Here is a 23,912-nt window from a genome sequence, read left to right as displayed (position 1 = left end):
AACACAGGAGCAGGGCGGGTGCAGTGGGAGGTGGGGTGCCTCTGCAGGGCCTTGGGAGGCCCTGATGGATGGGGCCAGCTGGGTATAGGGACTCACCCCCCCCACCCCACCCCCCCACCTCCCCACCAATCTTGATTTTCATCCCTGTCTTGCTGATGTGATTTCCTCATACATTGTGAGAATCTTAGCAGTGATACTTACTCCATGAAGTTAGAGATAAATTAGGCTTAAGGGAGGGAAAAGCTACTAGCTAATGTGAAAAAGAGGAGAAAATTGGCTAATTTAGAAGAAAAAAAGTTGTAAAACATACATAACATAAAATTTAGTTCTTTAGCCGTTTAAATGTACAGTTCAGAAGCAGTAAGTACACATAAGTCACCCAACCACTACCACCGTCCATCTCCAGAACTTTCTCATCAAATTGAAACTCTGTACCCATTAAACAGTAATTTGTCATTATCTTCCTTCCCCTCCGCCCCTGGCAACTACCATTCTACTTCCTGTCTCTACGAATCTCTGTACCTCATATAAGTAGAAGCATAAAACGCTTGCTTTGTGTCTGGCTTGTGTGTTTAAGTTCACGTTTTTTCTGTATGGATATTTTCAGTAAGCCTTGTAAGTAGTGGAGAGTGGTCTTGACTTCTGTGTGGTAGAGACTATTCCCGCCTCCCTCTCCTGTCCTTGTGCCCAGAGCAGCAAGGCCAGTGCACCGCTTCAGCTAATCCTCTGTGTGGAATGAGGCGACAGCTGGGGAATCCCAGAGTTTGCTTCCAGCTGTTGTCAGGCTTCAGTGTTTTCTCTAGAATGTCAAACTAGAGTTGCCAGATACAATACAGACTGCCCCGTTGAATTTAAATCTCAGAGAAGCAGTGAATAATTTTATGAGAAGCGTGTCATGAATATTGCATGGGACATACTTGTATTTGGGAATTATTTATGGTTTCTCTGAAATTCACATTTTACCAAATAGCTTGTATTTTTGTTTGCCAAGTCTGGGCAACCCCATGGTAAACACAAAGTGGTTCTTGGGTAGAAGGTCAGATAATTGGGTAAAAAAGATCTCAGGAGATGGGCAGATTTGATGGTCAGGGAGAGGTGACTTGGCATCATCAACTTACTCTTGGTGGATATTAAACAATATTAAAAACTTGTTTCCTAAAAGTCGGATTTTTATAGTAATCGCATAGGCTCTTGTCTATTGTGTCTATAGATAAAGCGGCAGAAAGTACCCACTGGTGATCAAAATACGACCTGTGCATGACAGGTGTCAAAAGTAGGAGGTCTGATCTTCAGTTATTCATTATTCCCGTGCAGGTGTTATGATACCTGGCAGTTTGCAGGGATCCCAGAGAGGGTATTTGAGGGATTCTCCAGGGCCTGTTGCAGGCCTGCCCCAGCTGGGGTTTCTCTTGTTGATGGATGGAGCCAGCTGCAGAGAGGTGGTTTTATACAGTGTGAAAAATGGAAACTTGACTCCAAGTTTCCCTCTTGTCCCTTCCTGTTTAACAGTCAACTGTCCTCAGGTTGCTTCTCTTTGGTGACACTTGGAGTCCGTCTTCTGTTTAAGAATTCGACAAAAATGCCACCGATACTATTTGCTCTAAGTCAACCTGGCACTGAATTCTCCTTTCTCTGTGTTGTCCATGTGGTGTTTGCACTTATCCCTTCCCTCTCGGATTTAGCTTCCTGGGGCTGTGTTTTGGAGGACAGAAAATAATAGTTTTCAGGCCTTGCAAACAGTGTGAGCCCTTCCTGAGCTGCTGGTGAGTAGATGGAGAAAATGGGTGTTTGATGCTATTCTCTACGGGTCCAGGCCCACCCACAAATGCGATCGCAGGCCCCCAGCAGCCTGTGGGAGAGCTGAGGGGGCTGCCTGCTGAGGATGCCTCCTGAGACTTCCAGGACACACGTATGCAGTATCCTTTGTTCACCGTAAGGGCATATGCACTTCATTTTGGTGTTTTGAAGCCCTAGCAATTGGTGGCTCGTTTTGGCCTTTTTCTTCCCCAGGAAAGTTAATGCCATAATTAATGACTTAACTGTGACTGTAGTCTGGACGTTTCCTTTCCACTGATGTCAGTTTGCAGAGCAGTCCTCAAGCAAGTGTTGGTGGCAGAGGCAGGCAGAAATGGGAGAGAGAAGGGGGTCTCTGGGACCCCAAGGGAGAGAGGGCTTCAGCTGCTGCCCCCACATATGAGGGAGGCCAGGCCTTGACATTCTCATGTTCCATCCTTGCAGCTTCCAGGCTCACTGGAGCAGTGTGGTTGGCTGAAGGTGGTGGCTGCTGGAGGGCTGTCTGTCTCCTGCCCAGCTGTTGCTTCTCTGTCCAGTAGCCTTAGTGGGAATTACCATGTGGGGTTACCTTCATGGAGTGTCGGGTCATTTTTAGGTCTGGTTGTTAGACTTGCTGCATCTGGCCCACTGGCTCCTCCTGGCTCAGTTCTGTCAGACCTCATCTTGACCCTGGGAGGGCAGGGCTTGGGGCAGGAAAGGGGTTTTGTGCCAAGCATGTAGGTCCAGGTTTTCTATTTTTCTGACTGTGTGGCAAGGCGTGTGGTATCTTAGTCCCCCAACCAGGGATTGAACCCATGCCCCTTGACGTGGAGGTGCAGAGTCCTAACCATTGGACCATCTGGGAAATCCCAGCTCCAGGTATTTAGCTCAGACTCTAGAAGTCTGACTTCCATTATTTCAGCCCTTCAGAGAAAAAAATGACCTAGGCTAGCTTAATAAGTCCTGAATTTCTTGGGATAAAGGTTTGAAGTGATGCCTCCAGAGCATTCTTCCCAAGGCCCTGGCTTCCTCTGACTATGTGGGATGGAGTGGGGGTTGAGGGGAGGCGGTACTTGGGGAAGAGAAGAGAGAAACTCTAGTATCTTGTCTTCTCTCCCTCCACCCCCAACTCCAGTCCCTTAGATTCACTGCCATGTTCTGTTCTTCCCAAGGGGCTGACAGAATCAAACACGCTGGGGAAATATTTTACATAGGGATGGTGTGTGGGCAGTTACGACTGTTACTAAGCGCAAAGAATCTGGGCAAAGGAGGGAGAAAACAACTGGTTTTAAAGAAACAGTCTTATTAATTGCTGTTTTTTGAGGATTTCTCATGGACAAAGGATTATGGTACCTCCTGAGAGAAACACGGAAACAGTGAGACCTTGGCGCTGTTTACAGGAGTTTGTGATGAGAGCGGACACACAGTCGCGGCCATTTGTAGGGCAGGAGAGTGGTACCCAATAGGGACAGGAAGTGATGAGGACCTGGGAAACTTAGAAGGGTTCCTGGAGGTGCAGCCTCAACTGAGCTTGGAGATTGTGTACAACATTGGAAAGCAGACTGTTCTGGTTGGGAGAGATGGAAGAACAAAGACGCAAAGGCGGGAAGGCACATCGGGGAGAAAAGGTGTTAAAAGCCTAGGGCTGTAAATTGATGGGGAGTGATTATTTTTCTTTTCACCACTAGTATAGTGTCAAGTTAGATATCAGTTGACAAACTTTAGAAAAGAGTTGTAGCCTATACCTCTTGCCCTTGCTCTTCAACTTCCACAGCTACCACTGAGCAGAACACTGTTCTGGAAGACCCTCCCCACCCACTTTGGGGGCCAACTGTCACAGCTGGATCCTTGGCCTCCCTTCACATCTTGCTGTTTATCATCCTTTCCTCTCGCTCCCTTTCGCCTCTGGAACACTGTACTGCCTGGACCCACCTTCTTGTCCTCCGTCAGTCCTGTTTCTTAGTCTATGCGTATCTGCATCCCTGGGCTTCTGTCTTCCCAAATCATTCCCCACCCCCACCTACTCCCTGTGCCGAGGGCTTTATCTTTCACCCAATCCAGTGTCCTAGCTGACTTTCTGCTCTTCAGCAAGTTCCCTTATCTGTGCCAGTGCCACCAGCCAAGACCCTAGGGGTTAGGATTCTGCAGTTTTGAACCCCTGAAAGCCCCCAAATTGAAGATCATTCCACAGAAATTGATTAAACACCCTCTGGATGCAAGGTGCAAGGGAGACAGAAATCACTTGGGGTCATCCAGTCAATACCTGCTTCCCTGCCAGCCTCTGTTTACAAGGCCCTCACCCCTTTAAAGGGCTTCCCTGGTGGCTCAGTGGTAAAGAATCCTCCTGCAATGCAGGAGATGTGGGTTCGATCCCTGGGTCGGGAAGATCCCCCGGAATAGGAAACAGCAACCCACTCCACTATTCTTGCCTGGACAATCTCACGGACAGAGGAGCCTGGCGAGCTACAGTCCATAGGGTTGCAAAGAGTCAGACACGACTGAGAGACTGAGTACACACGTGCATCCCCTTAAAAGCGCTGAGATTTAAGTACCTAAGAAGGCTGAAATCCTACTTGTCTTTATCTATAACTTCAAACCACTTAAGTCCCTGCATCTCAAACTTGCTAGCAATTTGATAAGAAGCGAAGAGCATCTCACTGGATTTCTAGGGTGGTGGTGCTGGCAGCGGTTTCAGCCATGCAGGAGGTGGCAGTGCTGGAGGAATCCTCCCCCAGGTTTAGAAGGCACGGCGGGGTGGAAGGGATTTGTGTGTTCTCTGCATCTGCGTCTTGCACAGGCGACTTTGAATTTGACACCTCTGTCACATAGCCAGTGCCTGGAAACCCTGAAACTATTCTCGGTATTCATAATTCACATCGGGTAGGCCTCGGTGGTATTTATAGCACTCCCCGAGACAAGTCATTGCCAGAGGAGGTAGTGACACTTATCAGGTGCGGTGTAGGAGAAGTGGGGCTGAGTGCTTGCTTTTTCTGGCTAATTTTAGATTCTTAGTGGTTGGGGTGGGTACGAGGGCTTATCACATAGTCAGGGTGCTTTCAGAGGCTCTGATCTCCCCGGGAGACTGGAAGTACAGACACGTATGGCCATTTCTGTTCTTGGGGCTTGGCATTGCCCCAGGGTATTGTCTGGAACGTATCTCACCGCTGAGGTTCTCCCTTGCTCTGTCCCCTCTTGCTGCCTTCTGGAAGGAAAGAGGGTGTGCAGGGCTCTTTGAATCCCTAGGATTAGGCTGTGGGATGGGGGTCTGGGGAGGAGAGGGTTTGATAGTAGGACATCATGCTTTCGAAATAAGTCTTAAAATTTGTGAGTGTTTGACATGCCTTGTAGCTTGCCCATGTGCTGTCTGGTCTTTGTAAAGGGGGATCTCCTTGGGTTTCCAGGGTACATTTGGGCTTCCCTGATGGCTCAGATGGCAAAGAATCACCTACAGTGTGGGTTCAGTTCCTGGGTTGGGAAGATCCCCTGGAGAAGGGAATGGCAACTCACTCCAGTATTCTTGTCTGGAGAATTCCATGGACAGAGGAGCCTTGTGGGCTACAGTCCATGGGGTCGCAAAGAATTGGACACAACTGAGCAACTCTGAATATTTGAGCTGTGAATTAATCAGGCAGGGGTGGATGACTGTGCAGAGGAGCTGGGCCCCATCTTACTTGGTGGTCCAGCCTTACTGGCAGAAGAGGCTTTTCAAATGACCTGCCTCCCTGGGAAAGTGGTCCTGCCCAGGGAGGGATGCCGCCGGGACTGAGGGCTGTGGGATCTGGAGAGGCAGGAAGCTGGCTGGTTTGTGTTGGCACCTTCGCCGTCTTTGGCTGACAAGGCCGTGACAAGCTGAGGGACTGGACAAAAGGAAGGTGTGTGGGAACTTGCAAAGGCACATGCTTGCCTGTGCCTTAGTGAGGGCCAGATGCCAGGTGCAGGAACCCTGGGTGGGTTACAGGGAGGGTGGCCAAGTCACATTTGGTCCCCTTCTCTGCTCACCTTTAGCCAGTCTCTCTCATTTGTCACCTTCCGCTTTGCACGCCCAGGACGGAGTCCCTGCTGTTCTGTCCTTCCCTGTGGCCTGTCATGTCTCAAGCTCCCTGTCCTGGTGTAAAGAGCAGTCGTGGAGAGGCAGGTTGGCCAAGAAAACGGGTAAAAGGTTTCCTCAGATGATGGTGACGAGACAAGTCCAACCTGCTGCTCCTCCCCGACAGTGGTCAGGCCTTGGCTTCTGTGTCGCGGGCGTTGAAAACCTCACAGGCGGCAACAATGGGGTCTTTATTCGCAGCAGCTCCCGGACCAGCTCTGTTGTGGCTCTGCTGGCATCGCCGATGGGCGAACGCTCCCCTGGGGCCAGCGATGGGGGACAGAGCTTGCTCTTGTGCCTCCTTCCACTTGCTCTCCAAGCCCACACTGAGGCAGGGTTTAGCCCGCAGCGCCGCGCGCTCCTTGAGATGGGAATCAGAGCGGGCAAGTTCGCAGCTGCTGTCGCCTTGGGGCCCTGGGGCCCTGTGTGATTCTCATGTCTCCTCCTGAGCTGGGCCTCATGAGAAACGGCACATGGATTCATTGTCAGCAAAGAGCCGTGTCTGGCTGGTCCTGGTTGTCTGTACCGTTCCTGGAGCGGCTCCCAGACCGCTGGCTGGGGGAGGGGTTCCACAGACTTAAGAAATGTGCGTTTCGTGCCGGGTCGAGGGGTCCTGTTGTTTGCCCAGACGAGTTCAGCCAGGCAGTTTCTTCCTGTCCTCCTCTCCCATCTCACTTCCCCGTGACAAGTGTACCAGAGTGGGGGCCATGGTAGTCGGACCCCCATCCCAGGAGTCTGCTTATTCACACGGCACAGGCTACCTTTGGAAACCCGTGGGCCTGGTTTAAAAAAAAGGAATTGCAACAGAGATCAATTGATCTGCTCTTTCTACCTGTCCAGGGCAGAAGCATAGATAGATAAGATGACAAAACGGGAATGTACTTCATTCAGGAAGGGGGCATATTTTATAAAGCAGGGTGTGAAAGAGGAAATGTTAGTTGCTAAGTTGTGTCTTCCGCAAAGCAGAAGGTGAAATCCTTGTGAACCCAGGGACTGTAGCCTGCCTGACTCCTCTGTTCATGGGATTTCCTAGGCAAGAATACTGGAGTGGGTAGCTATTCCCTTCTCCAGGGATCTTCCCAACCCAGGGATTGAACCCTCATTTTCCACAGGCAGATTCTTTATTGGCAGAGCCACCAGGGAAACTCTAGTAACTGTATACCTTTGCACTATTCCTCAAGCCGGAATATTTGGTGAGATTAATTTTCAACAGAGGGAAGTTTATTCGAGTTGGAGGTGAGAGTGTGTGTGCAAGTGTATGGAATGTGTGTGAGTGAAAGTGCACACACATGCTGGGCAAGTCGAGTGTGGACCTCTGTTTTGCAGGTTGGCAGTAGGATCATGATCCGATTGGTATTTGAGGTTTGGGCCCTTGAACGCACAGACCTGTCACTGACTGTGTCTCAGTAGATGTCCTGGGCAGGCGCAGTCCTCTCTTCTCCTCCCTCTGATTCTCTGCTGGCCGTGTGTCCTCTAGATCATAGTTGGCCTGGGGCCATTTAGCTGTCTCTGCTCCTAAGCTTTGGACTGAGCCAAGAGGCCACTGCTTTGTCACTCATTGGTTTTTTTTTCCCATTGGTTTTTTTTTTCCTGCGTAAGAGGAGTTTCCCTTGAATGATCGGTTTTCATGAACAACTTTAAGAAGAGGAAATTACTAGAAAGATAGAAGGTAACCCATGCTTCTTGTTCTCTTTGTGTGACCCAGGGCCTCAGGTCATTGGTTTTTTAAAAACTAATTTTGGCTGCGTTGGGTCTTCACTGCTGCTTGCAGGCTTTCTCTGGTTGGGGCGAGTAGGGGCTGTTCTCTAGCTGTGGAGCACAAGCTCTCATGGGCTCATAGTTGCGGTGTGAGGGCCTTGTTGCCCGGTGACATGTGGAATGCCCGTGGCCAGGGATGGAACCTGTGTCTCCTGAATTGGCAGGTGGATTCTTAACCACTGGACCACCAGGGAAGTCCAGGTCATTGGGTTTTGAGCAGAGTTGTGGCCTCACGTGTCTGCCCGTGTGCTGTGATTGTAGGGGAATGCATCTTAGGCCATTCGGGCTGCTCTAACAGTACCACAGACAGGGCAACTTATAAACAAAAGGAATTTGTATCACTGTTCTAGAGACTGGAAAGTCTACAATGACCAAGGTGCTGATGGATTTGGTATCTGAGAGTCTACTTCCTTGTTCATAAGCAGATGGCTGTCTTCTCACTGAGTCCTTGTATGGTAGAAGGAGCTGGGGAGCTCTCTAGGGTCTCTTTTATAAGGGCGCTAACCCCATTCACAAGGGCTCCATCTTCATGACCTAACCATCTTCTAAATACCATCACTCTGGGGGGTAGGATTTCAACATATGAATTTTGGGGGCAGGGACAAGTGGGACACAAGCATTCAGTCTTTGTAGGCAGTGATTCTTGTCACCTGTTTCCATCTAAAGTCAGTAATGTTAAGACCCAGTCTTGCATTTCTGGGACTATGAGGAAGAAGAATATTGTAGCAGATAGCATGGTCCTGGTGGATTTGAGCCCTGGAAGCCTTAGATGCAGTCACACGGCAGCTGGACAACATGCTAGATGTATATAGAGGGAGGCTAGTGTTACACACCCATAAAACACCATCCAAGGAAGCCTGGGTGTAGGATGTTGGGCCTTGTGGCAGAATAGTGTCTGTAGTTGGCTCTTTTAAGAGAAAAATCCCAGAGACTTCCCTGGTGCCCTGTGCTCCCAATGCGGGGGGCCTTGGTTCGATCCCTGGTCAGGAAATTGAATCCTGCATGCCCCCAACTAAAGATCTCGCATGCTACAGCAAAGATCAAAGATCTGTCAGGCTGCAACTAAGACTTGGTGCAGACAAATAAATAAATATTTTTTTAAAAAGAGAAAAGAAACCCATGTTTATTTCAGATGTTGTCTTGAAGCGTTGTTGAAATAGAATTGAAGTACCCAAATCATAAATTTACAACTTGATGAATTCTCAAACTGAGCACACTTGTATAACCTGCATCCAGATCAGGAAAGAGTGTGGCCAGAATCCCAGGTGCCCCCAACAGCGACTTTGCGTCCTCCTTGGAATCGCTCTCCTGATTTGACTTTGAACTTTCTATAAATGCAACCTGCTGGTGTGTCCTTGTTTCTCGTTGCTTTTGTTCAGCATGATGGTTGTGAGATGCTTCCATGCTGCCCTGTGAATTGTAGACTGTCATTCCCAATGTTGTCTAGTATTTATTCCTTTTATTCATAGGGTCTCTTCTTCTGTTCACGGACATTTTGGTAGTTTCCAGATTTGGGCTCTTATAAACAAGCTTGTACGTGCATTTTGACACGGATGGATTTATTCTGAGGAGCGAGAATTCAGATGTGGTTTTGATTTACTTTTCCCGGGGCATTCATTCGTGGAGTAAATCATGCCTGGGAATCCACCATGGGCCAAGCTCCGCTCCAGTCCTGGGCCGACAGCTGGGAGCAAGAGGAGCAAAGCCTAGTGAGGGGGGAGCCGAGGAGTAGGGGGTAGGTATTTTGGATGAGTCTCTTGAGAGATGACATTTAAGCTAAGACTTGAAGGATGAAAGTTTGCCATCCAGGTGAGGCACCTGGGCCAGAATACTGCAGGCAGAGGGAAGAACACATGCAAGAGCTCTGAGGGAGATTGCTGCTGGCTCAAGAATGGCCCGGTCAGCACAGGAAAGTCCAAGTGTTGGCTAGACCCTATCCAAGCTGATGAGGTAATGGCCTGGGACAATCTGTGTAGGAGTTAGGAAGAGGAGGAGGGCTGGATTTTTGTTGTTGTTGTTGTTGTTTCACAGAAACCCTCAGAAGAGAGTGGGGTGGCATGCATCAGCTGTCCGCAGCTGGCCCTTGGCCTCAGTCTGAAAGGCCCGTGGGCGGTCCAGTTAAGGGAAGCGCCATGGAGTTGGCTGGCTGCTCCATGAGTCGTTAGGGCCATCTGTTTTGGAAACCAGCACTACCTGCTGGGTTCTTGGTGTTGAGCCAGTGACTCGTCTCCCTGGACCCTCATGGTCCAGATCCCCAGCCTGGGAATTTGCCAGGCATGGATGACAGAGGTGTCACCCCTTGGGGATGCTGGGGAAGTCTGCTTAGCTGGGGGGGACACTCGGTTTGGGGGAGAAGGGTGGGGTAGTGCAGTAGGCGGAAATAACGGGAGAGCCAGCGCAGGAAATGGCCCTGAGCTGCGGGTGTGGCTCTTGCCAGCGGGTCCAGGCCGCCTGTCCAGATTCAGAACCAGCACATATGAAGCCAGCTTGGTGCCAGGCCCTGCTTGGAATGGGAGCCGCGTGGAGGCTTCAGGCTGGACACCATCCCTAGCTGAGGGCTCTTTTTGCTTGCATTGCCTCATGTCTCATCTTTAATTAAAATGCCCATGTTAGGAAGTCATCTAGCACTGGTGAAAAGCTATCCTGACCGCAGAGCAGCCACCCACATGAGGAAGATGTGGAAAGAGATGGGAAAACAGCTTCAGATTCCCAGGAATTCCCTTTGTGTTGTTCAGTTCAGCTGGTGGCTATGATCACAAGAGCCTCGTGTCTCATTGGAGCATTTATTCCCCTGCAGAACAGGGTGCTCTTGCCTTCTTTCCAGCCCCACGGCTCTGGTAACCCTTTTTTAAAAAACTTGTATTAATATTTTTCTAGTATTTCTTTCTACCCTGCAATGTTGTTGAGTAAAGAAGACAAAGCCCCTTCTACTTGTAACAAATTACTTAGGACAAAGCCATTGACTGACATCCCCATTTTCTGGTCCTGCTTCTGAAGGGAGTGAAGTGAAAGTGTTAGTTGCTCCACTGTGTCTGACTCTTTGTGACGCCGTGGACGGCAGCCCTCCAGGCTCCTCTGTCCATGGGACTCTCCAGGCAAGAATACTGGAGTGGGTTACCATTCCCTTCTCCAGGGGATCTTCCCAACCCAGGGATCGAACCTAGGTCTCCTGCATTGCAGGCAGATTCTTTACCGTCTGAGCCACCAGGGAAGCCCTGATCCCACTTCTGTTGGTGAAGGAAATGAGGCACTCTCTGGTGTTTCCCCTTGGATCCCTCTCTTTCATCCTTCTTCCTTTTAAAAAAAATATCTAATTTTAGTTTTGTGTTTTGAATGTAGATGCTGAGAATCAGGGTTATTAATTTACAGGTCCTGTGTATACAAGCACTTCCTGGCTTGGGTGGGAGGGGCGTCTCTCTTGGGTTTTCCCGCCACTGAGTCCTGCTACCTTGATCCTGTTTCAGCACCCTGTCCTTCTCACGGTAAATGTTCAACAAATAGCTGCTCAAGAAAAAATGCCTTTTGCTTTCCTAATGGTTTTTAGTTCTCATACAAATCTTTATCTCATTGATACTACTTTCCTTGTAAATGTGAAATTATATAGAAAGTAAAGTTTGACTCATGGGGTGTTTAGTCACCAGGAAGGTACTTTTTATCCTTGTTACTGTTTAGTAATGTGATTTGAGTGTATTTTTAGAGTTGTCTGTATTTGACTGTGTTTGAAGTTTCACCTGACTGGGAAGATGTAATTAGCTACAAGTGTTCTTGAGTCCACCAGGGAACCCAGATACTTGTGTTGCAATTAAATAATTAGAAATTTGATGTTGTGGAGGACCACTTTTATTCTTCTTAGTAGCGCAATATCAAGCATTCTTAGAAGCACTGATGAAATGCTTGTTTTAAATGCAAATTCTTTGCACAGTTAGAAAGAAATGAAATGTTCTGGCTCCCAGCACTCACTCTGCATTTTTGCCATTCCTTCTGATGGCAGAGGGGAGGGCTCATGACTAAATCCTTCAGCATCTTTATTATGATTTCGGATTTGTACTTGCCGAGAGGAAGCCTTGCCTCAAGACATTAACTCTCTGTTGCCATCTGTAGAGTTTTCACTAGTTTTTATTCTTCCTCTTAAATGATTTTTGAATTTCTTCTTCCCATTTGCTTTATGGATAATGGATGTATTGGAAACTTGTGGGGAGTATTGGTTTATTTGTTTTTTGAGGCAAATGAAATGTGTGAAAACCCTTCATCTTGCAGCAGGGGTGTGTGCTATTGCATTTTAGTCTTAGAAATTACACTTCCCTCTTTTCTCTTCTGGTTGGCTTCTACTGTTCCTGTGAATCCAGGTACTGTGTCCCAGCTTGGGATCTGGAGAATCATTGGCTTTGAGCGCAGTGGAGACAAGGGGATTCCTAAGCAGCGTGACTGGACAAATGGTTTGCTCTTTTGCCTTTGTTGAGAGAGAGAGCAATGTGGACTTATGGAGGCATTTTAACATGTTGATTTTCTCCCCCTAGTCAGACAGGTTATATTTGTTTTCCTAAAAATGAGAATTCTACTTGTAAAACAATTCCTGGGTTCTGTGGTTTTAGATACCATTGGATCGTGTATGGAGGGGCTCAGCCTCTCAGCTAAGCTGGTCTCATGGAAGTGGTGTCTACAGCTGGAGCCAGTAGAGAAGGTCTTGAGAATGGGAAGATGGTCTCATGTTGACTCTGTCCACAAAACTGTGACTTCATACTGAGTCTGCTCCTTAAGTTGGGGTGGTAGGCTGGTTGATGGCTGCCAAATATTATGAAAATGCAAAAAAAACCTTTTACATCATTTAATACCATTGTAGCCATGCTGTTTTCTTCTATTATAAAACTTTTTTCTTTTTTTTGCTTAGGCATTTTTTCAAAGCAGAATATAGAATGTAAAATGAAGCTTACATGTCTGTCCTTGGTTTGTTGACTGCGTAGAATGGTTTTAGAGTTGGAAGAAGGTTGTATCCAGGAACTCTCTGCTTTTATTTCCGTGAACTGAGAGATCACCGAGGATGTGTGTGGCGCTTGGTGATACTAAGAAGCAGGTCGCTTTCAGTACTGCTCCTCCTTCCAAGGGAAATGTGATGGACCTGAGAGAGGACTGGTGGGAAATGCCCCTGGTGAAGGGTGTTGGGGTGAGAAACAGTAGCCACAAAGGCTTGGAGAGCTGCCATGCTGGAAGGCTTGCAGATGTAATGTTTGAATTCAGTGCTGAGGTTGCAAAGTCTCTGAGACAGGCTGACCTCTTTGAGTGACAGTGAACCAGAGACCCAGAAATTCAGGTGCTTTGCCCAGACCAAGAGCCCACGGGGAAAGAAACAGGACTCCTGACTTCACCCTAGTAGTCTTCCTGTGTTTTAGGTACATGTACTAAACCTCAGTACCATTCACATTTGGGGCTGGATGGTTCTTTTTGTGGGGGATGTCCTGTGCATTATAGGATGTTTAGCCCCAACCCTGGCCTCTAGAGAGTAGTAGCATCTCCCTCTCCCACTTAAATTGTGACAGACAAAAATGTCTCCAGGTATCCCCAGCTGTCCCTTGAGGGGTTAAAAGTGCTCCCTATGGAGAACCACTGCTTTCGATGTATATGATGCCCCTTGAAATTGACAGATACAACTTTTATATTGGCATGGCCCCTTTCCCCTTTTGCTTTTAAATGTGAAGTGAAAGTGTTAGTCCCTCGGTTATGTCCGATTCTGCGACCCCATGAACTGTTACCCACCAGGCTTCTCTGTCTGTGGAATTCTCCAGGCAAGTGTACTGGAATGGGTAGCCATTCCTTTCTCCAGGGGATCTTCCTGACCCAGAGATTGAACCTGGGTCTCCTTTATTGCAGGCAGATTCTTTACCATCTGAACCAACTCTAATAGTAGATAACACTGTCTCCAAGGCCGTTTATAGGAAAGTGGTCAGCATGGTTCTGAACTGAATTGCATTGTGTTTGGGATGACACGTTTCCCTTGTAGATTTGATTTGGTTTTCTTTTTAGATTTTGAATGCTGACTTGTCCTTCATGAAGCAGCTTGTACGTTTAATTTTAGGCACTGTGTGTCAATGGGGACACCGTGCACTGTGAGTGGGCGAGAAGTCAAAATATTTCCAAAGGCCAAGGGGATTTTAGCAATCTGAAACCCATGAAAATTCAAGTTCCTATTTTGTGAACCTTGAGGTAAGCTCAGAAGAAAGCACTGATTAACTTAAACCTGCCTGAATATAGAGCAGAGGTAGGGACAGATTTTAAAGCGGACCAGGACCTTAGGAGTTAAGGATCGACTCTGGGTGGCCATGAACTGTTGGATGCGCATGGGTGAAAAGCCCCTGACTCAGAGGCCGGAGACCTGGGTTCTGCACTTGGGGCTGCCTCCAACTCTCTTCGTAAAGTCATCACACATTCAGGTTCCTCATCTGCGGGAAGAATAGAGCCAAGATTCCTGCTTCCTGGACCACGATGAAGTGCAGGGGTGGTGAACCTAGCCTGGGTGTATGAAACCACAGAATTCTCCTAAGGTTACTATTGGAGCCTTAATTTCACCCAGGGAATTTGGAAGATGAGGTACTTTAGCATGTACATAAATATATATATTTTTAAACAAGTTTATTAAGGAAGGGACAGAAAGAACATCTCAAGGGAGAGGTGGAACAAGCCACGAGAGGCACTGGCCACATGTACATATTGAGTAAGTGGAAAATCTGCCTCATAAGAATTGAAGCTAGGATATAGAACTTGAATGAAATGAACAACATCTCATGCTTGCTATGAATGGCTTCCCAATCCTGGTGGCCCACCCTCTTCTGTCTAGTGAAATTCTGGCAGGAGAATTTGATAAGCCATGGGCCCAGGAATTTCCAAGTTTCCTACTGCATCTAAAATTTCTGGTTGGAATGAAGAAGGTAGACCTTGAGTATAGAATCTTGTGTAAGTTCATACCAATCACCATCCAGGACCTTGGGAAGAATAGACACTGATGATAAAGGTTGTCCAGTCTTTAGAATTCAGATGCTTCACACTTTCCTTCCTTCCTTTTTGGTTTAAATGGGAAAGCTTTGGCTTCCATTCTGGAGTGTGAGCCTGTAGGACCCTCAGAGCTTAACACTTAAGAGTTTACTTAATTGAAGCACAGTGCCAGAGGAGATAGCTTGGTGATTTCAATTTCTTTGAAATGCTTCTACCTGAATGGTGACAAGGGAGTTGGCCTATGGGCTCTGTTGTTGTGCTCAGTCTGTCAGTGGTGTCCGACTCTTGGCGACCCCATAGACTGTAGCCCACCAGGCTCCTCTGTCCATGGAATTCTCCAGGCAAGAATACAGAGCAGGTTGCCATTTCCTCCTCCAGGGGATCTTTCCGGCCCAGGGATTGAACCTGTGTCATCCATGTCTCCTGCAATGGCAGGTGGATTCTTTACCACTGTGCCACCCGGGAAGCCCAACCTGTGGCCTCTAGGTGGAAGTTAAAACTACTGACCTCCCAGCTTACAGCTGGGATTGACTTAGCTGAAGAAAGATAGACTGTTAAGACACTGTATTCATTCAAGTGTTGTTGCTGAAATAAACATTATTTAATGTTACACAGAAGTTGTTTTATTCTGTTGATGTTCATGACACTCCTTTAGAAACAAACATCAAAGGCATCAGCACGTCCCCAGGCTGTTTTCTGGAGAGGAAAGGCCACTTGCCTGGCAGACAAGCAGGGGGACACCTATGAACAAGGCAGGAAAGCGGCTGCTGCAACCATTTGTCAGCGTTGCCTTATGTGAGGCCACTTTACTATATGACGTAATAAAGATAATTTATAATGTTTTCATGAAAGCAGGAGTGGGTGGTAGCGGGCTTTTCTTTGTCTTTTCTTGGCGTGTAATTGAAATAGAGCTTGGACCAAATGAGAAACGTTTGTGTTGAGGGGAAAATAGATCCCAGAGGCTTCTTGACTGGGGTCAAATATTGCCGCCTTACTTTATTTGGAGCATGTAAGCCGGCTTCTCATTGGAGACCAGCATAACGACGTTGCCATTTCTGTCTCTTCACAAGCAAATGGATTTTCTGACTTAAGGAAATGTCTGGATTCTAGACCCGCATAACACATTCAATGAATCAGAAGAAAAAGTGTGTGGGTTGATATGTCTCAAAAAGAAATCTATGCCATGAGCGTGAGTTTATAAATTCAGCTTCTTTAATAAGGTTACTTATTGAGACGCTGTGTCTTTTCTAAAGAGGAGTGTGCCTCTGAATTTTGAAGTTGCAGTATTTTTTGGTCCCCAAGGAACACTGAAGAAGTCTATTTCCTGGGGAGATAGAGCCTGACTTATGGACTAATGTGGTTGAGTGGTTGAGTTACTCGAGTGTACCCAAACAAACAAACCAAAAAAACCTCAAACATAAACCCTTGTTTAGGCTATTTGTGTGCTTGATTTGATTCTAGAATTGTCAGCCTGAAACCCATAAAGAATCTTTAACACCAAGGCATAGGCATCTCGTAGGTATCCGAGTCTGGACTGTTTTGTCAAGAGGCTTCACTGTTTGATCCACCTTTATCTTTGTTCCTACATAGCATTCTTGCCCTCCAGGGACTCAGTCTAGGGAGGAGTGTGAAAGGGCACACAGAAACTAACCCTCTGGATATTGGGTGTCTCACAGGGGGACAAAAGCCTCTGGCATGGCATATATGGGGAAGGAAAGACTAATTTTGATTGGGAGGCTCAGAGGGGTCATTTTGGAGGCTTGAGGGCATTTGATCTGGGTTTTGAGGGGAGGTAGATTGATATCAGATGAGGGTGTTGGGCTTTCCTGGAAGGCATGGCTTGGGGACAAACCTCAAAGGGGGCGAGGAGAAGGCAGGGTGTGGTGGGGTGGGGAGAATCCCAGATACCAGACACACTCCCAGGGCTAAGTTGCGGCTGTGGGGGTGGGAGGGGAGGGGCATCTCTGTGCAGTGGCTGAGCCAGGGGAGCTCAAGAGGGGGTCAGGGTGTGCAGGGCCTTTTCCCCGGGTAAGAGATTTGAACTGCAGCTGGAATCAGTGAACGTCAAGTGCAGGAGAGAAGGGAGAAAGGAGGTGGAAAACGCAGCTCTGAGGCAGAGGACACCCAGCGCCTTCCAGTCTACTTCTGTCTCTGCTGCTGTCAGGCTGATGGATGGGGAAGCTGGCTGCTCAATGTGGGCTGGGCCTCTGGGAAGACTGTTTCTTTGTATCTTTATTACAGTCCTGGGTTTTCAAACTTGATTGAGCATTGGCTGAGCTATGCTGGTCTGGGGGCAGGGAAAGGTACACTTATACCCATCCTCCTCCCCAAATTTTATTGTCTTTCGTCTTAGTTACCTGCAGTGGCCTCTGTAAGATATCACCTCTCTCCCTCTTCCCACCTGTTCCTTACTATTGATCTCCTGGGTGCCCTGTGTAGGGTACTAGGGCTGCCCTCAGGGATCTCCAGGTGAGGCAGACCAGAGAAGAGATGATTTGGGACCCTATCAAAAGCACAGTGGTGGGGTCCCTGCAAAGGGAATTGCAGGAGAGCTGTGCATGGGTCGGTGGTTGGGGGTTGTGTGCGGCAGAAGATCACCCAGCTGCGGGAGGCAATGCAGGTTTGGCTGATTTCAAAAATAATTCATACCTTCACGCGTGACTTATTTAGAGTTTCTTGCAAACAGAATAGCCTCTAGGTATGGCCAATGTTTTGGGGTGTTTTGGGGGTTATTTTTTACTCCCCCAATCCCTACCCCAGCACCACTGTGACATGGAACACAGGCTATTTTATTGTGTTGTGGAAGTCATTTAAGGGATCCTTAATCCATATGTATTAAGTATTTGCTTACAGAATAAATTAATAATGCCTTAGAATTATTTTTTGCTGTTTTAAAAATGCATGTAGGGGCTTTTGGGATGAATTAAAAATTGATTTAAGAGCATTTACGTCTTGATGGTTCCTCTCTCCAAGGAAGCCAGAACTACAACTCGTCTGGTGTGTTTGTGGAGTGGAGGGCCGGGGGGTGGGGTCTGCACTGTGTAGGAAATCTGGAACACGCTCCCTGCTTTTACTTGTCCCTTTAGTCTGTGTGCCGCTCTATGTGATAATGGGGGGAAGGCACCAGGAGCCCTGTGAGTGTGGTCTTTTCCTGTCTGTGTTTGCTGAGACGTAAGAGAATCTCGAGGATTGAAAGAGTAAGCCCAGGGACTTTCCTGGTCGTCCAGTGGTTAATAGTCTGCCTGCCAATTCAGAGGACGTGGGTTCGATCGCTAGTCCTGGAATCCCACATGCCTTGGGGTGGCTAAGCCTATGTGCTGCAACTACTGAAGCCTGTGTGCCTAGAGCCCATGCTCTGCCACAGGAGAAGCCGTCTCAGTGAGAAGCCTGAGCACCACAACTAGAGAGTAGATGTGCGGCAACAAGACCCAGTGCAGCCAAAAATAAATTAAAAAAGAGAGAAAGAAAGGAAGTTTAAGCACAGTCTAGGGCCCCAGAGATCCAGGCCTATTATTGGAGGGTCCACCTTCATTCCTGGGCCAGGCCCTTGATGTAAAGGAGCTGGCTATTGGACATAGTGACTCATGCCCTGAGGATGAGGTCTCCTGCCTCACTGAGCGTTCCAGCCCCTCCTTGGCTGAGGAGCCCCCGTCTGTGGGTTTTCTGGGTTAAACATCAAAAAGCTACCTCTGGAATCTGCTTCCTGGCTTGGCCGTCCTCCCCATGGGTTTCCCTAGGGTGGAAACAGTGACTGCCTCTGAGTGAGCACTTCAAGTTTGAGAAGGATCCCACTTAGGCGCAGGCGCAGTAGGAAAGGGGCATGAGATCATTTTGTTCTCGTGTTAGTTGCTAAAACCCTTTGTTTTTCTGGAATTGGCTGGCCTTTACTTTTCCTGAACTCTGAGCAAGAGTTTCCCTGTAACCTATTGTTTTGAGTCCATCAAGAATGTTGGGCTTGCATGCATGTGTGTCGTCCAGTGCTTACATACACACACACACAGGCACACAGCAAGCTATGCCAGTCTTGTACTCAGGAGAAAGGTCAGAATCCAGAGGGATGTTCTACTTTTGAAGGTGACATATTAGAGAGTGGGTTTTGTATTTTGGCTTTTGCGTTGTTTATTTATTTTTAAAATAAAATTTTTTCATTTTTTAAATAATATTTTTTTGGCTGCACTGATGTGTAAAAGTCTCAGCTGTGGCACGTGGGATCCAGTTCCCTGACCAGGGATCAAACCTGGGCTCCCTGCGAGGAGAGCATGGAGTCTTCGCCACTGAACCATCAGGGAAGTCCCTTGCTTTGCTTTTTTGAACTGCAGACTTGAGCTAGGAGAAGAGTAGAAGAGACATAGTGAGAGATGAAGAACTGCACTATTTCCTTTATGGAACACGGTCTACTGTGTGTCTGTCTTCCACAGGGTATGTTCTTGTTCAGTCTCTAAGTCGTGTCCGACTCTTTGCAACCGCATGGACTGCAGCATGCCAGGCTTCTCTGTTCTTCGCTGTCTCCTGGAGTTTACTGAAGCTTACGTTCATTGAGTCAGTGATGCCATCCATCTATCTCATCCTCTGTCATCCTCTTCTCCTTCTGTCCTCAATCTTTCCCAGCATCAGGGTCTTTTCCAGTGAGTCAGCTCTTCACATCAGGTGGCCAAAATATTGGAGCTTCAGCTTCAATCCTTCCAATGAATATTCAGGGTTGATTTCCTTTAGGATTGACTGGTTTGATCTCTTGGCTGTCCAAGGGACTCTCAAGAGTCTTCACCAACACCACAGTTTGAAAGCATCAATTCTTGAGCACTTAGTTTTCTTTATGGTCCAACTTTTACATCTGTACATGACTACTGGAAAAACCATAGCTTTTGACTATATGGATCTTTGTCAACAAAGTAATGTCCTGCTTTTTAATACACTGTCTAGGTTTGTCATAGCTTTTCTTCTAAGGAGCAGGCATCTTTCAATTTCATGGCTGCATTTACCATTTCAGTATTCTTGCCTTGAGAACCCCATGAACAGTATGAAAAAGCCACCCCATGAACAGTATGAAAAAAAGTATGGATGTAGGTTATTCCAAACTGGGTTAAAATGTCATATGATGTCATGGTGTCAATATTTGGCTGTTGTAACTAAAAAATCAGAGCTTTGTCTGCTAGTGCATGTGTGCATGCTAAGTTGCTTCAGTTGTGTCTGACTCTTTGCTGCTGCTGCTGCTGCGTTACTTCAGTTGTGTCCAACTCTGTGCAACCCCATAGACGGCAGCCCACCAGGCTCCCCTGTCCCTGGGATTCTCCAGGCAAGAACACTGTAGTGGGTTGCCATTTCCTTCTCCAATGCATGAAAGTCAAAAGGGAAAGTGAAGTCACTCAGTCGTGTCTGACTCTTAGCAACCCCACGGACTGCAGCTCACCAGGCTCCTCCATACATGGGATTTTCCAGACAAGAGTACTGGAGTAGGTTGTCATGCCCTTCTCCAGGGGATCTTCCTGGCCAGGGATTGAACCCATGTCTTTTATGTCTCCTGCATTAGCTCGTGGGTTCTTGACCACGAGTGCCACCTCATCTGCTAGTAAGATTACCCTAAGAAGGGTCTTTTTGGAATGGCATGCTCTTGCTCAAATTATTAGGCAAGGAGCATACTTTCCTTATTTGATCAAGATAGTATTGGTAAGTGTGCAAAAGGGATAAGTTAAGTGTAAGTGTTAGTTGCTCAGTTGTGTCCAACTCTTCGATTCCCATGGACTGTAGTCCGCCAGGCTCCTCTGTCCATGAAATTTCTCCAGGTCAGAATATCTGCGGGGATTGCCATTTCCTTCTCCGACAAAAGGGATAGGAATCTAAACATATTGGTCACGACTCCTTACACTGTCTACCTCTTTTTTTGGCCAGTAGATGTCTTGACCGCTCACTGAATGAGCAGAATTCTCACCAGGAGGGTGGAGTAATGAGGCAGCTGAAGGAGAACACGTAAGGCCCCTCCAGCCTCTATATCCAGCTGAGGAAGGAGATGGCTGAACAGTCCTCCAAGCTCCACACATGAGTGTGGGCTTTGTTCCTTTCTCAGCGGCTCAGGAAGACTTGCTGAGATTGTTCACAGTAACAGAATGTGCCCCAGGATATAGGCCTGCCAAGCATGGCAGAGGAAGACCAGTGAGTTCACAGAAACTCAACACCAGCATTTCCCAGAGTGATGGGCAGCGTCAGAGGTCAGCATGGCCTCAGCCTAGAAGAGCGGACTGTCCCAGGGCGTGGACTTGTTTAAAAAAAAAAAAAAAGACTTATTTATAGATGGTGTCCCAGGGGCCAGAGCTGGTCACTGTTCCCTGGTGGGCCCCACCCTCAGACCATTGCTGGGCTCAGTGCAGTTTTACTGCTGTGTCTTGAGCTGGGGCTGAGATGATAAGTCCTGGAGACCCTTGTCTCTGGCCTGAATCTCTCTGTAAGGAAGATTGCTTTACTCTGTGACATACGTGGAGAATAATATATGCAACGTATACGAATAATCTGAACATCTGGGAAGCCTACAGCCAGGCTAAGAAATCAACATTACGAATATCTCAAAAAAAAAAATCGCCCCCTATCACCTCAGAGTTATGACAAGCATCTCGGTTTTTCATTTTAACTGATCCTTGGTACCTTAGTATGCATTCCTAAGTCAAGCAGATGTTTGTTGATTTTTGTTGTTGTTGTTGCAGCCATTTTAATTTATTTATTTTTGGTTGAAAGATAATTGCTTTACAATATTGTGTTGGTTTCTGCCATACATTGAAATGAATCAGCCATCAGTATACATATGTCCCCTCCCTCTTGAAGCTGCCTCCCACCCACCACCCCCTCCCACCCTTCTAGATTGTCACAGAGCCCCAGTTTGACTTCTCTGAGTCATACAGCAAATTCCACTGGCTCTTTTACATATGGTATTATATATGTTTCTGTGCTGTTCTTTGTTGTTTTGAAGAACTGAGTACCAAGTGCAAACCCAGATTTGGGAAGGTCCCTGTTGAAACTGTTTGGCAAAGGCTCCCAGGCACAGCCAGGGCCTCAAGAACAGTTGTTAGCATTGCTGACTGCAGAGTCATACTCTCCATCCTAAGAGCTGCACAAAGCCAGTTTTCTCACCGGTCCCTGCCCTTGTGTATCACTTTGTAAATGGGACTGTCACTCATGACCCTCTTTACCAAGGGCTTGTACAAATTTCAGAGAGAAAGATGAAAAGGGATTCCTTGTATTAATTAAGCCAGAGTCCTTACCCAGAGGTACAGAGAAATTTCTGGGGAAATTTGAAACTGACTCTATCATGTCCTTCTTCTGGGGGAGAGAGTTCATCCTATTTTCAGAGGAGTTTATGGACCCTCCTGCCCTGTAAGGATCAGGAACCATGTGGTCAGTATGGTAGGTTCTGTTTTTTTGTTTATTTTTAAAAAATGAATCCTGGGACTGTTGAACATTCTTTGAAATATGTGAGTCTGCGTGTGTGCAAGTCTGCGCTGACTTTTTACCGGTGAACTTGCCTGACTTGGGAAAGGGAACCCCCTTGGTTAGTTGTGCCCTGGACTGTCCAGGGCAGAATCTTTGACCATTCTGTGGGTGGCCTACCAGGCTTCGGATTTTCTCTGAAATCTTAATCTTTTACTCTTGACCCAGGGTAACTGAAATGCTAAAATGGGGGGAAAAACTGGATGGTTGCTGTAGTTTCAAAACAAATGACCTCACTGCCTAAATTCCACTTCGTGCAAAAGAAACCCTAACTTTCATCCTTATAAATAATAACGGACCTTTGGGGAAACAGACCCAGATACCCCATTTAGTGCAGGTGGGGGCAGATTTGTCAATGTTGAAGTAAACTCCCTGGAAACAGAACATGACTATTGTTACACCAACTTTGTAGTTATTTCCTAAGAGATGGCAATTTAAATTTATTATGACTGACATTCATTTTTTCAAAGTAGGCGAGTAACTATGCTTTGTATAAGCTGACTTAATGGGAGGTACTTTCAGCGTGTTTTAGCAATGTAGGGGATTTTCAGAAGTCTCCAGCTGAAGAGTTGAGTCTTATCCCATCACTGCTTTTTCATGGATGAGTTGATGGAAGACGTGCATGGTTAGGTGTGATATGCCCAAGGTTACATTGATTTGTCAAGGTCAGTTGGAACTAGAACCCCAGGGGAAGAGGTAACTGTTTACACAATTATGTTTTAAATATATAATTAGACAATTCATTAAAAAAAAAAAATCAGAAGTGTCATTTTTTAAAGACTTGGCATTTTGATCATCCATTTTATTTTAACAAGACAGCCCCCTCGTCTTTGAAGTGTACCACTTCTTATGGTCTCCAGGCATGTCCCTGGAATGTTCTAGTCTCTTGGGTCTATAAACCTGATGTATGGAAGAGAAGCTTTTGTTTTTGTTCTGTGCTGTTTATATCTCATAAATTCAGAATTTTTAGGTCTTCAAGTTTTTCTCCAGGGTTTTTAGGTTTTTCGTCTTGTACTCAAATATGAACAGTCCCAGGGTTTTTCTTTTTCTCCCGTGTTTTCTTTTGTTTTTGAAGAAAACCAGGAGTTTTAGTTTGGCTCTTCAAAGTCTTTGGGGATAAAGGAGAGAGAACTTGGGAAACAATTAAGATCTGGAATTGCAGGCTGCTTTGTCTGTCTGTTAAGAGCCAGAACAGATAAGAATAACATTTATTTAGAACCCAGGTTTCTTGAAGGAAGGTAATTTACAGGTAAACTTAAGCTTTTTTATAGACTTGCTTCCTCCATTCCCTTCCTGGCTTAGCCTTTATACTCTTCTGATTTTAGACAAGGCCTGTTGTCATTTCTAAGTGTTGGCTTTTCTTGTCTATAAAGAGAGGGGCTGGGCCTGATTCTCTCCAAGGGCCCTTTGCAGCCCTATGTCTAGACTCCATATCGGGGGATTTGCAGAGAGACTGCTCTGGAGCTGCTGCTGGTGGGCTGGTGCTTCTTCCGACGCTGAGGGCAGAGGAGTCTGCCGTTTGTATCACTGCACAGCGCTCTGAGACCACTGGCTCCGAGGGGGCGCTTTGCTTTTCTGCTCTTTATCATCTGAACCCCGTCAGTGTCATTCCGTGCTGAGACAGTGTTGCTTACTCACCAACGTGGCCGCCTGCACTGACTCGTATCGTTTGTCTCTTTTTGGCCAGCGTGCTGTTGCAGGGTAACATCTGGACTGGGCTCCTGGACCCTTGGATGCTTGGCTGCAAGTTCCTGGATCGACTTGGAGAAAACAGTGAGTAATCTCCATGTCTCTGCTTGGGAATCAGGGCTAGAGGGTCTGTGGCCAGGAAACAGAA

General features: G+C 47.0%; 1 protein-coding gene across 7 annotated transcripts in view; it reads left to right on the top strand.

The window, feature by feature from the left end:
• Nucleotides 1–23,912, top strand: part of TLN2 (talin 2) — a 499,060-nt gene that overhangs the window by 66,152 nt on the left and 408,996 nt on the right. For all 7 annotated transcript variants that reach the window (XM_055537745.1, XM_055537738.1, XM_055537740.1 and 4 more), the window contains one exon: nucleotides 23,763–23,848. The gene's annotated coding sequence lies outside the window, so the exon portion shown is untranslated. The remainder of the gene's footprint in view (nucleotides 1–23,762; nucleotides 23,849–23,912) is intronic.

The sequence above is a fragment of the Bubalus kerabau genome, chromosome 10 (assembly GCF_029407905.1).
Source record: "Bubalus kerabau isolate K-KA32 ecotype Philippines breed swamp buffalo chromosome 10, PCC_UOA_SB_1v2, whole genome shotgun sequence".
In the NCBI taxonomy this organism is placed as follows: Eukaryota; Metazoa; Chordata; class Mammalia; order Artiodactyla; family Bovidae; genus Bubalus; species Bubalus kerabau.
Note: the sequence above shows the minus strand (reverse complement) of the source record. Positions and strands in the feature narration are given on the sequence as shown.